This window comes from Peromyscus maniculatus, chromosome 5 (genome assembly GCF_049852395.1).
Source record: "Peromyscus maniculatus bairdii isolate BWxNUB_F1_BW_parent chromosome 5, HU_Pman_BW_mat_3.1, whole genome shotgun sequence".
In the NCBI taxonomy this organism is placed as follows: domain Eukaryota; kingdom Metazoa; phylum Chordata; class Mammalia; order Rodentia; family Cricetidae; genus Peromyscus; species Peromyscus maniculatus.
The window spans coordinates 123,550,652-123,562,418 of NC_134856.1; the positions used below are offsets into that span (position 1 = coordinate 123,550,652).

The 11,767-nt window shown below is 42.8% G+C and overlaps 1 long non-coding RNA gene across 1 annotated transcript; it reads right to left on the reverse strand.

Moving 5' to 3' along the window:
- Positions 1-410: 410 nt before the first annotated feature.
- On the reverse strand, positions 411-6,916 carry LOC143273477 (uncharacterized). The gene is made up of 2 exons (XR_013051600.1): positions 6,736-6,916; positions 411-906 (listed from the first exon to the last, which is right to left on the reverse strand). It is a non-coding gene; the product is annotated as an uncharacterized LOC143273477 (long non-coding RNA).
- Between the last annotated feature and the right edge of the window lie 4,851 nt (positions 6,917-11,767).

Here is an 11,767-nt window from a genome sequence, read left to right on the forward strand (position 1 = left end):
GAAGACATGTGGGTGGGTTGTACAGGTGAGCCTAGTATCATCATTGTCATTATCATTTTTTATTATTATTAAAGCTTTGTTTGCGTGTGGTATATGAGTGTGCATGTAGCTATGTGTGAGTGTTCATATGGAGGTCAGAAGACAGCTTCTGGGAGTCTGATGTCATCTTTTTACTTGTTTGAGATGGGATCTCCTCATCAGTTAGCGGGCTGGGAGAGTCCAAGGAGTCTCCTGTCGCCACCTCCTATGGCCAGCAGGGGGAGCAGGTACTACAGATGTTTGCATGGTTGCTTCAGGCTTTACATTCGCAAGGCCAGCCTGGCCCGGCAAGAGCCTTTATCTATGGAATCATGCCTCGCCTGCAGCCTGGATGCTTTGAGTCTGAAGGGCATGCCAGGGATCTATCTTCCTTTGCTTTTTTTTTTTCCTTTTCTTCTTTTTCTTTCTTTCTTTTTCCCCCACTAGTAAGTTAACAATGTATATGAACTGGCATTATCAGAGTTGATTTAGATAGAGATCATCAGGCAGGATTCACTTCAAGCCCTCCACCTGGCTTAAGGAGGAAAAGGATAAAAACGTCCTACCCTTCCACATCACAGAACTTGTGTCCCGTAATTTTTTTTTTTTTTTTTTTTTTTTGCGATTTCCCAATATGCATGTTTGTGGCTTTGTGAGTGAGCGGAAGGCTGTGATTTATGAGCTTTCCTCTTTTGACCCTCTCAGCTGACTTTATCAGCAGTCTCAAATGTTATTAGCAAGAGAAAGGAAACTATTTTTAGGGGTGATGATCACACAAAGTTAAATTCCGACCATCCCGAGCATGTTGCAGTTTTGCAACATTCTCTTAAGGCCATTTCTTCCACACGTGGTGTCAGCTCCGCAGCCAGTGTTTTTGAAAACCTTGTCCTAAAAACAAGACCAAGTACAATGAGCTTGTGATGCCTCCTCCTCCTCCCTTCCTTCTGACCCTCCTTCATTTCTTCTTCTTCTTTTCTTCAAAAGTGTTAGTGTGGACATAACCTTCTGATGAATAATGGTTTATGAGGGAAAGGGAGAAAAGAAAAAATTCAAGAGAAATAGAAGAGGTGAAGGATCCTGGAGGACGGGTGGTGTTGATGGGGGATCTTTGTCTTCCTGGGTCTGTTCGCTTTGATTGGTGGGTGAATTGTCCTGGGTCAAGATCCAGTTTTAAACCTAGATGCAACATCTCTGTGGATCTGACAGTGAGAAAATGAGGAATGGAGCCAGGTGGTAAAGTCTCAGGGAATGAAGATTCAAATGAGCTGGTTTCAGCATCTATCAGGCAAATCCAGCCTTGAATACTTACCAGTTCCCATAGATTCTCCCTAAAAATGCAAACAATAAGAGAAGGGTATTTGAAGAAAAAAAATTGATTTAGAAGAATAGATAGAATGAAAGACCCAAGTTCTCCATGTTGGCATTGGGAACTTCTATGAATACAAAAGAATGTTAAGTATTATTTTCTGCATAGCAGTTGAAAACAGAAAAAGCATGACTTAGCTTCAACTGGAAACTGTGCCACTGGTTCTGAGGATGATCACCTTTCTAAAGATAGGAGAATCGTCCAGAATTATTCAAAAATTGTGGCAGCATATCCAAGGAAGAGCCTCTACAGAAAATGACTGGCCCCACTCAAGCATAGGCAAAGGGGAGCCAACCCTGGTGGCTGGCTAGAAATTCCACTGGTGTCTTTGTTTCGTTCTTTGTTTAAAGCTTCCCTATTTCTATGTAAGCACTTCATCTCCTCCTGTTGGTCTCTGCTTATATGGCCATCATTTCATGTTAGACTTACATGGGTATTTAAAAGAAAAGGAATATTGGCCCAGTATTGACACTTACAAATGTAGCAGAATTACAGAGAACCTTCAGGGATCTCTCCTGTCAACACCAGCTCCAGTAAAACTCACAGCTGCTGAGAACAGGAAGCAAAGACCTTGCCATAAAGTGAAGGTTTACTGTGCAACATGGAAGAGAGGCATGGAATTGGTACTTTGCAGCATGGATGCTCTTCATATACACACTTACTCAGCATGTATTAAAGAAGTGTGCCATGTGTTTTGTTTTTGTTTTTTTTCATTTCTTTCCCAAATAATGGGCAAAGTCAGCTGATTTCCAGGAAGGAAAAAGTGGTGGGTGGTGGTGGTTTTTTCCTTGAGAAGCTAGATGAGAGAATTAACGAAGGTGCTAAGGTGGAGCCACACGGAAAGAAGTACTGGGGCTTTTCAACGGCTTCAGCAGGCTCATGGCAGTGTCTTCCATTCTGACAGCAAACATGTTTGGCAGGAGTCACATGGTCAGGACTGCTGGCATTAGGTTAATGATGGCAGCGGAGCTTTGGTGGAAAATGATAGCGAAGCTGAGAGCAAAGACAACTCTTTGGGGCTCCTTTTAAAGCAGGGTCTTATTATGTGACCCTGGCTAGCTTAGAATTCACTATGGAGATGCAGGCTGGCCTTGAACTCAAGACCTAAGATTTTAGTAGTGCACCAACCATTCTAGGTAAAATGACTGTTTCAAAGATAAAGACAACTGCTTAGGACACGAAAAATAGATAATTTTTATAATAAAAAAATTTATAATAAAAACAGACAGCAAAGATGCCAAGAGAAAAAACCAAGGGGGCAAAGAAGATACATGAGAAGGGGAGACTAACTTCAGGGACTTAAACAATTTACTTAAATTAGCGTTGGCTCTTCTAGGAATTAGAGCTTGGTGTTCCATGTAATACCCATCTCTCTAGAAAACAGTTATTAAACATGCTGTATGCTCCAGCCATTCGAATCTAGAGATTCAAAAATGAATAAAATATTGGGATAACTTCTACCACAGATCACAGAATAAAACAAAAGATGGCCTGACTGAACTTTGAAAAATGAACAAGGACTCACAAGAGATGTTGTAGCCTGGGGCAGGACATGGCCATTAATGATTTCCACCTCAAATGGCCCCCCACACATTGCCTGTGGTCCTCCAGAGTGGTGAACGCTGCAGTTTGATCTCTGAACCATCAACACCAGCCTGCAGCTACTCACTGACAGGAGTTGAGTTAGTTTTTGTTTCTCAGGACAGTCATGGAAATAGTCACTTATTTCTGTCTTTCTCACCTCACTACTTGGCCTCCTAGGAGAGTGCTATCACCCCTCCTCTTTGAGGGAGCCAAACTTCTCTTCGACCACATAGACCAGGACCCTTCCAATCTCACTTGAAACTTATGGTCATTATCTCCATCCTTTATTGTATATTGGTTAGATTTGGTGTAAAGAGCTCTGTACACTGGGTTCAATGTGGAAAGTTTAGCTCTTTTCCATCTGGAACAGCAAATACACATACACACACATGAACACATATGCACACACACACACACGTACACATACACCTTTATTAAAATAATACACTCTCTTCCCCTTCTGCCCTTCTATGGCCTTACTCATCTATTCCATGACGAATCTATAAACTCATCTCAATCCTCATCCTACTCAACCTCTCTGGCCCATTTGATGCTCTTAACCAGCTCTCTCATCTGAATGTTCTCATCTGTATACATCAACTCTGTTATCAGTCTTTCTCCTCTAGACGTCATCTCTGGACTTCTCTCCCTTAAGTGTTTGTGATACCAGGTCAGACCTTTTCCTCCATCACTTCATTCAAGGGATTTTACTCATGTTAAAGCTTCTCTTCCCATATTTCTTACTCCCACAAAACAGCAAGTTCTGTTTGGTCTTTCTTCTGCATGTCTGCTAGTTTTAACCTCCTTTCTACACCCCAGAAACAGTCCCATTCACCTCCCACATGGTGGCAAATAGAGGCTTCCTCATACCTCTGTCTCTTTTCTGGCTAGCTTCCAGTTCTGCTTCCAAGCAGTGCCAGCGTGATCTTTCTAGGTGATAAATCTTATCTCTCTGCTGCCCTTCTTAAAACACTTGAATGCTCCCCATTGCCTTGAGGATAAAATCCAAATCCTTATAAAAATTCTCATTGCAACACAGTGAATCATTTAAGATCTGTACCCATCTACTTTTCTAAATGTCTCTTCCTCCTCTTTATCCTCTACACATTCACTAAGGGAAAATTTTCATCATCCTTCAACCACAGCATGATGTCCCTGCCTCATGCTTCTTAAATTGAGACAACCTGGAAAAACTTTCTTAAATATCTCTGCCAGGAAATATTAAATTTATTCTTCAAATCATCCATACAATCAGCACTTCTCTGAAACATTTTTTTTCAATATTCCTCCTTGATCTTCCCATCCTGCAAACACACCACGTCCAGGTGAACTTGGTTATGGTTTCTTCCATGGACTTATAACATTTAATTCTCTCTGCTAATTATAGCCCTCAGCTGATTGTTTTATGGCCCTATGAAAGCCATGTTCTTCCTGGGAATGCAAGGACCTAAGACAGGCGTGGCATGGACGGTTATTGTTGCCACCGGAGCAACAGTGATCTAGAGCCCATGAGTCGGCTCCTACAACATGGCGTATGGATGGTGTCATCCCGCCAGAAGGGAAAAAGCAGATCTGATAACTTCTGAACATCTCTCTGTGTTACGACCACAGTTCTGTGAATATGCTCTGGGGGCATTGCTTCACAGAGCTGATGTCTTGTTTTCTGAAAGCTACCCTGGGAAAAGCAGCAGGAAGAACAGCCTCTGTCTTGCCACATCGCGCATCTTTATGAAGGGGACATCTTGATAGCATCGGGGCTCGTTATCATTCCCAGGTACCTGGATAAACAGAGAGGCCGTGTGAGCCCTGCCCCACAAACTCAATCTTTTTTGAAAAGTGCTCCGGTTATCCTGGTACCTGAACTTTCCGAGGGGTGATTCGCCCTGACTTCTGGTGTAACGGGGTGAAGGAAGTGTACTGTATTGACCTGACAGTTCCAAAGATCTTCCTAAGGGCCAAACAGGGCTGTTCGGACACTGGTGGGATTTCTTTTTATTTTTCCTATTCTTGATCATGTGCATGTGCATGCGTGCGTGCGTGCATGCGTGAGTGTGTGCGTGCATGCATGAGTGCGTGCGTGCGTGTGCGTGCGTGTGTGTGTGTGTGTGTGTGTGTGTGTGTGTGTGTGTGTGTGTCAGGAGGAGTGCTATGTACATGTGTATAGGTGCATGGATACACATGTGCATGTGTCTGTGGAGGTCAGAGATTGAATTTAAATATATTAATGTAATTGCAAATATTAGAAAACCAAGTTGGGCAGGGCCTCTGTGCCTGTAAAATAACTATAAAAAGACACACTTCTCTATACAAATGACACTGTTTGAAAAGAATTCAACTTCTTTAGGCAAATTATTCTTGCAAATGACAATTACATTGTTTGTTTTGGTTTGGTTTTTGGTTTTTTGAGACAGGGTTTCTCTGTGTAGCTTTGCGCCTTTCCTGGAACTCACTTGGTAGCCCAGGCTGGCCTTGAACTCACAGAGATCCGCCTGCCTCTGCCTCCCGAGTGCTGGGATTAAAGGCGTGCGCCACCACTGCCCGGCTTGTTTGTTGTTTTGAGACAGGGTTTCATTCTATAGAATAAGTTGATCTTGAATTTCAGACAACCCTGATTATTGGGGTTATAAGTGAAAGCCACCACACAGGCTTTTAAGCAATAGTTTTAAGCCTGACATAGTGGTATACACCTATAATTTCAGTTCAGGAATTGGAGGCAAGAAGATCATGAGTTTTCAAGCCTGGACTAAATTGTAAGATTTCGTCTGAAAAACAAAACCCATAATTTTATAAAGTACAATGGAAGTTATGGGTCTCCGGTAAACAATAACATAATCTGTACTAAAATTTTAGTGGTCCAACTTGGAAAATTTACTGTTTCCTTCTGGAGAGATTTAAGGGTGGAGGTATGAAGAAAAAAGGCCAAAAAGGTAGTTTCTCAGGTCTTTTGATGGTTTGTCACCAGTGTTTATTGGGCATCGAGGAAGACAACAGCCTCCTGTCCCCCTAAAAAAGGTACATAAATACCTGTCTTGATTGTCCTTGGACTAGAAAAAACTGACCAGGCTGTTGATCTAGTTTTCAGGGAAGTCGCATGCTGGAAGCTGCAAATATCTAGATGTGCACTGTATCATTCATTCAGTGAATCTTCATTGAGCAAGAACTGTGTGTCTAGTACAGGTCTTAGACCTGGGCATGAGCAGAAAACAGAAGAGGCAAGCATCCCTTCCTTTTAAGGCTGATAGATAATGAAGATGGAAAAGAGCAAAAAATACAAACCAAACACACACACACACACACACACACACACACACAAAATAAATAAATAAATAAGTGAATGAATAAATGAATAAATAAATAAATAAATAAATAAATAAATAAATAATAAGTGAATTAGGTGTCAGAGGGTGGGAACTTGGTAAGTAGCTTAGAGACCAACAAAACAGAGAAGAAATGTCCTGTCTAAGGATTAGGGCAACTTTCCATTTTCAATGTGCTGCTAGGGGAAGATGTCACTGAAGGAGTGACCTCTAGGACACACAAGATTGAGTGAGTGAAATCAGGAGAAAATGTGAGCACAACCAGGGGAAACGGCTCCCTGACACGGAACCCAGGTGTAACAGACCCGAGATGAGAGGACAATGTCCGTGGAACGACAAGCAGCCCAGGTTGGCCCTAGGCAGAGGTCTTTGCCCACTGGAGGAATTCGCATCTCTTAGTGAGCTAGGGGCCACAGGAGGGTGTGGAGAAAAAGAGAGACATGGTCTAACCTGCCCCTTTGTCTGCTGCCTGGAGAGTCGGTCTGTGGGTAGTTGTTCACGTTGAAGCAGGTCGATCTCCTCAGCAATCTGCATACCGCTTAGTAGCAGACAGGTACCGACAGAGGCGGTGAGAGGTGGACAGGCTCCAGATCCGTCTCAGAGATAACAACCACAGGTTGTCCTACTGGAGTGAATCTGGCTAGGGGTGGAGCATGAGAAAATAAAAGGAGTCGAGAATGCCAGGGCTTTTGTCCTGGTGAGAAGAATGCACAGGCTACTGTAACTCCAGTGAAGACTCTAGTCCAATCTGGGGACTTAAAGTAGTTTATTCAGCATTACCTCCTGTTTGCAATCAGATAGGTCCTTCCAAAAATTGTATGTATCTTTCTGTTACAAAGTAGGATGCTGTAACAGAATTGTTAGATGAAAATAATACAATCAAGTGATGCAATAAAAATTCTTGAATTTCTCTATTAGCCTTAGATGCTCTTTTGATCTTTACAAAATAAGTACAGAATTGTGTTTTCAAAAAAATTTATTAAACCATATGTAGCAGATTCTGCCTACAACCACCAACACTTGGAAGGTACAGGCAGGGGGATTGTCCAAGTTTGAGGCTAGCATTGGTTACAGTGCTAGTTCTAGGCCAACACAGATTAATGAAATAGGACAGAGGGCACCGCTTTTCAGATTGTATAAGGAGAGACATGGAGGACCTGAGAAATTAGCATGCACCATGGACTGATGCTTCTGACACCTGTCCAGAGAATTCCTCGCCATTCCCACTACCTGGAGAATTGAATTAAGCTCATTTGATGTTCTTTACAGTAAAAGTATTATTTTTTTTGTAGGAAAATTCTCTTAAGTTGTAACAACCAGTGAGCCTCTCAAATAGCGAGTACAGACCACTAACTATGATACACTATCTTACCTAATTTTCTTGTTTGGGTTTGGTTTTGAGATATGATCTCACTATGTAGCCCAGATGGGCCTTGAACTCTTGATGATCCTCCTGCTTCAGTCTGGGATTACAGGCATGTCTCATCCTGTCTGACAAAATTTCTTTTCCCTTTAAATCCTATTCTCCAGCCTCAACTTACAAAGAACCTATAGCCTGCTAATTTTATTGTTCTTTATATGTCAAAACTAAAACATGAAAATGCTACTTCAACATTTTTCTAGCAAAGTCTGCTCTAATGGTCAGTGGTAGGAGTCACGAGATGAATACACTATCGTTTCATTATTTTTCGCCTTCTCAACTCCATTTGCCATTCTAGAATATTCTGAAATGCAGCAACTATGCTGGAATCGAAAGTTTTTTAACAGTTAGTATTTCCTCCACGGTGGGGCAGAGCAAACAGTGGATGTGGGTTTCTAGTCTCCCCTGTTCTCCAGGGATTTTAGGTATGCAGAGCCTTGGCCATCAGCGCAAAGGAACAGCTCAGAGGTGGGGACGGCTGCTAGAAATGTTCCTTTGTTTAATTTTTTTCCTGTTATTGTATATGAAGCTTTGAAAGTCTCTTGACTTTCCATTCCAGAGGCACACGCCAGCCAGGTGCCAAGTGTGGCAACCGCTTGAGGGATAGCTGTGACCCAGCTTGTGGAGGGGTCAGAGTGAAGAAGGGTTCCCCTCGACGACAGAAGCCCTCCCCTGTCAGGGCGTGCCTCCCTCTGAGAGTGTGTCCTGGGAGGAAGGGTTCCAAGACGGGCTTCCAAGGTCAATGCAAAGGATGATCAAGCTGAGTGCTGGGAGGCAGTGGATCCGGTTGGAATTGGGAACTGTGGTTCTGCACTCTGTGTAGACTTGCTTTGTAACCTAGGGCGAGCGTCTTTCAATTCTCCCAGCTCCCATTTCTTCATCTGCTAAGCCAGGCCCGCCACAGACACTGGTATTATGTAAATACGCAGATACCATCGTTCCTTGAAAAGAAAAAAAAAATAGTGCTTTGATTAGCCAGTAGGGCTTTTCGGTTGCTTAGAGCAGGGTGTGAATCACAGCTCCTGGGTCTCAGCCCACCTTCTGAGATCTTCTAGAAAAGGCTCCTTCTTGGCTTTTAATACATAACGCTGCTGCTGTCCTGAACCAGTGGTGAGGCAGGTTGGAATGATCTGTTCTCATTTTCTTTCCTGTGAATCATTCTGTAGTGATGGACTCTCTTGCCTGGCTCTGCTGATATGTCAAATAGCAAATCTTACCTTGAACTTGCCAGATTCACTCTCCATACTCGTCCCTACCCGGGTATTCTCCCTGCCAGTATACACCCCTGCAGCTCAGCACACCGGTGATCTGCTACCACACTGTGATGTCACAGAAGCTAACATATTCTTACTGCCACATACAGGCACTCCTGAACTTTTCCACAGACACCGTATTTCCAACTGTTATGACAATGGGAACCGGGAGCTGGAGAGATGGTTAGGGGTAAAAGTGCTTGTCACTAAGTCTACCAACCTCAACCCACATAAAGGTGGAAGGAGAGAAAGTCCTCCTCTGACTTCCACAATCACACTCCCCCCAACACACACACACACACACACACACACACACACACACACACACACACACACACACCATCATCATCATCATCATCATCATCATCATCATTTAAAAATAGGAAGAGACAGGCAAGTGCCTTCCTGTGTTGGTAATGGGATCAGATTGGTGTAAAAATGGGGGCTTTTATTTCAATCCCAGGTCTGTCCCTCATTAGCTGTGCCAGACCGTCAGTCCTCTGAGCCTCTGTTTCATGGTTTATAAAATGACAATGACAGTTCGGGTCTCACCAACAAGTAAAGAGGATAGCAATGCGGAACAATATATTATAATATGGCTGGACACATAAACACGCAACCACTATAATCCTATAAACCACTAGAGTCTGTAATTATGATCGGCTGCTCAGTCTCCAGCAAGGCCCAAAAGACCTGGCAGATAAAGGGTACATCACGTTGGGGAAGCCGGGCAGAGTCAGCAGTGTATTTATGCAGACCATTGCCATGCTCCTGTGGCTGGCGAATCCTTAGGGTTTGCAAGACCTTGTGCTATGAGGCAAAGGGCTTTAACCACCTCCTTGCTAATAACTGTAGTGACCTCTAGTGGTACCCATTTTTCCCTGTGGGGGAAATGTTACACCCCTGTGAAAGGCCACTTCTAGCACCACCTTTTACTATTTTGCTTGTAAACCCAAACTTCAGAGATTGGTTAAGTGAAAACGAATCTTATGCTGAACTGACTGACTTAGTAATTTAAATTTTAGCACATTAGAGTTATTTTAAAAATCTCTGGATATTTCACACACTCATTCCCCTTTGACTTCCCACTCAGTATTCCTGAGTTGTGGGTCCCATACATTAGAATTTTCTCAAAACCTCCTAGACACATCTCATGAGCCAGGGATTGTGCCAGCTGGGCAGAAAAGAGTAAATAAAGATGAAAAGGGGGCAGGCCCCCGTGAATGCACAAGCAGAGAGCAGAACAAACAAAAACTGTCTGTGTTTTAAAATGTACTAAAATAGACCTTGACCCTATGAGAACAGCATCTTTTGACCCTTCATGAAATGTGGGCAGTTTTGCTTTCTCAATATGGTAAGAAGACTCTGGAACTCTGAAACGCATCAGAATAAAACTGACATGTTGACAGGGACACAAAAGAATGCTCACCTGGGTTGAGTATTTAACCAAAAGAGAATCACCCGGGGTGTGGAGAGATGGCTCAGGAGTGACCGGCTGCTTTTCCAGAGGACCTGGGTCTGATCCCCAGCACCTGCATGGTGGCTGACAGAAGGTGCTGGTCCCATGGGGTCTGACATCCTTCTGGAGACACTGCACACATGTGATGCACAGACATACATGCAGGCAAAACACTCATACACATAAAATAATAAAATAAAAACATTTGAGAATATATGAATAAAGACAGAGACAGAGAGGGGCCAGGCAGAATCACCAGGCACAGTGACTCGAACTGTACATTCAGGATTCTGGAGAGTGAGGCAGGAGGATTGCTACCAGTTTGAAGCTAGCCTACACTACATACTTCAGAGCTCCAGGCCAGCCTTGGCTATGTAGTGAGACCCTGTTTCAAATAATCAAGAGAGAGTAAACATGAATATTAAATCATGAGAACTGAAAATTCAAAAACTACTTAGTCATTTTAAATCTGTTGTCTTGCTTATTCAGCAAGTATATGTATAATTATTTTTTGGCAATTCTAATTTGAAATAAAAAGCATTTCTTTATATGAAAGCCAACATTAAATGTGTAAGTGCAAATGATTTGTATGCTTTCATATGATTCTAATATAAGGAATTTTACAAGGAAGAGGAATGCTTTGTCACTCTGTTTCAACTTGTGGAATATTGTTGATGTTCATACAGTTGGTGTGTAAGGAATAAACAGCCACATAGAGAATGCTAGTGTTCTCACATGAGGCCCAAAGTGTACTCATTTTTACTTGATAGTTATATGGAACTAAGGAATATTTTCAGCCTCTTCAGTAAGTACGATTATGTTCTATTTCTTCATTTGGACTTCACAACGATCTTTAGTGATGTTAGCCCAACAGTCTCATGGCCACAAATAACTCTCCAGACTTGGTAGGGATTTAAAAATTCAAATAGCCTAAAAATTGACCTGAAATCTTCAAAAACTAGTTCACAGAAGTTCAAGTTTTTCTCCTCTCACAACTAGGTAGAATACCTGTGGCCTCCTAGGACCGAAAGCTCACACATGGGGGCCCCATATTCATTTTGGAAGGCTGTACCTGTCCCTTGGTAGGGAAGATTTCAAGTCCCCTAGTTGAGAAACGGTGTGTCTGCATTTCCTTTGGACAACAGGGACTGATGTGGCACTCTCTTTTGGAACTGGTGAATAGGTGAGTCCCCGTTGGACAGAAAGCTAAGCACTGAGACCCTCTCTGGCACTAGTGGAAGATTTCTGTCCCCCTTGGACAGAAAGAGTCTGTCTAAAGCTCTCCTTGTTCGAAGCAGAGTAAGGGTAAGAGATTCGCCTCAAACACGGTGTCTTCTGAAAGAACACCAG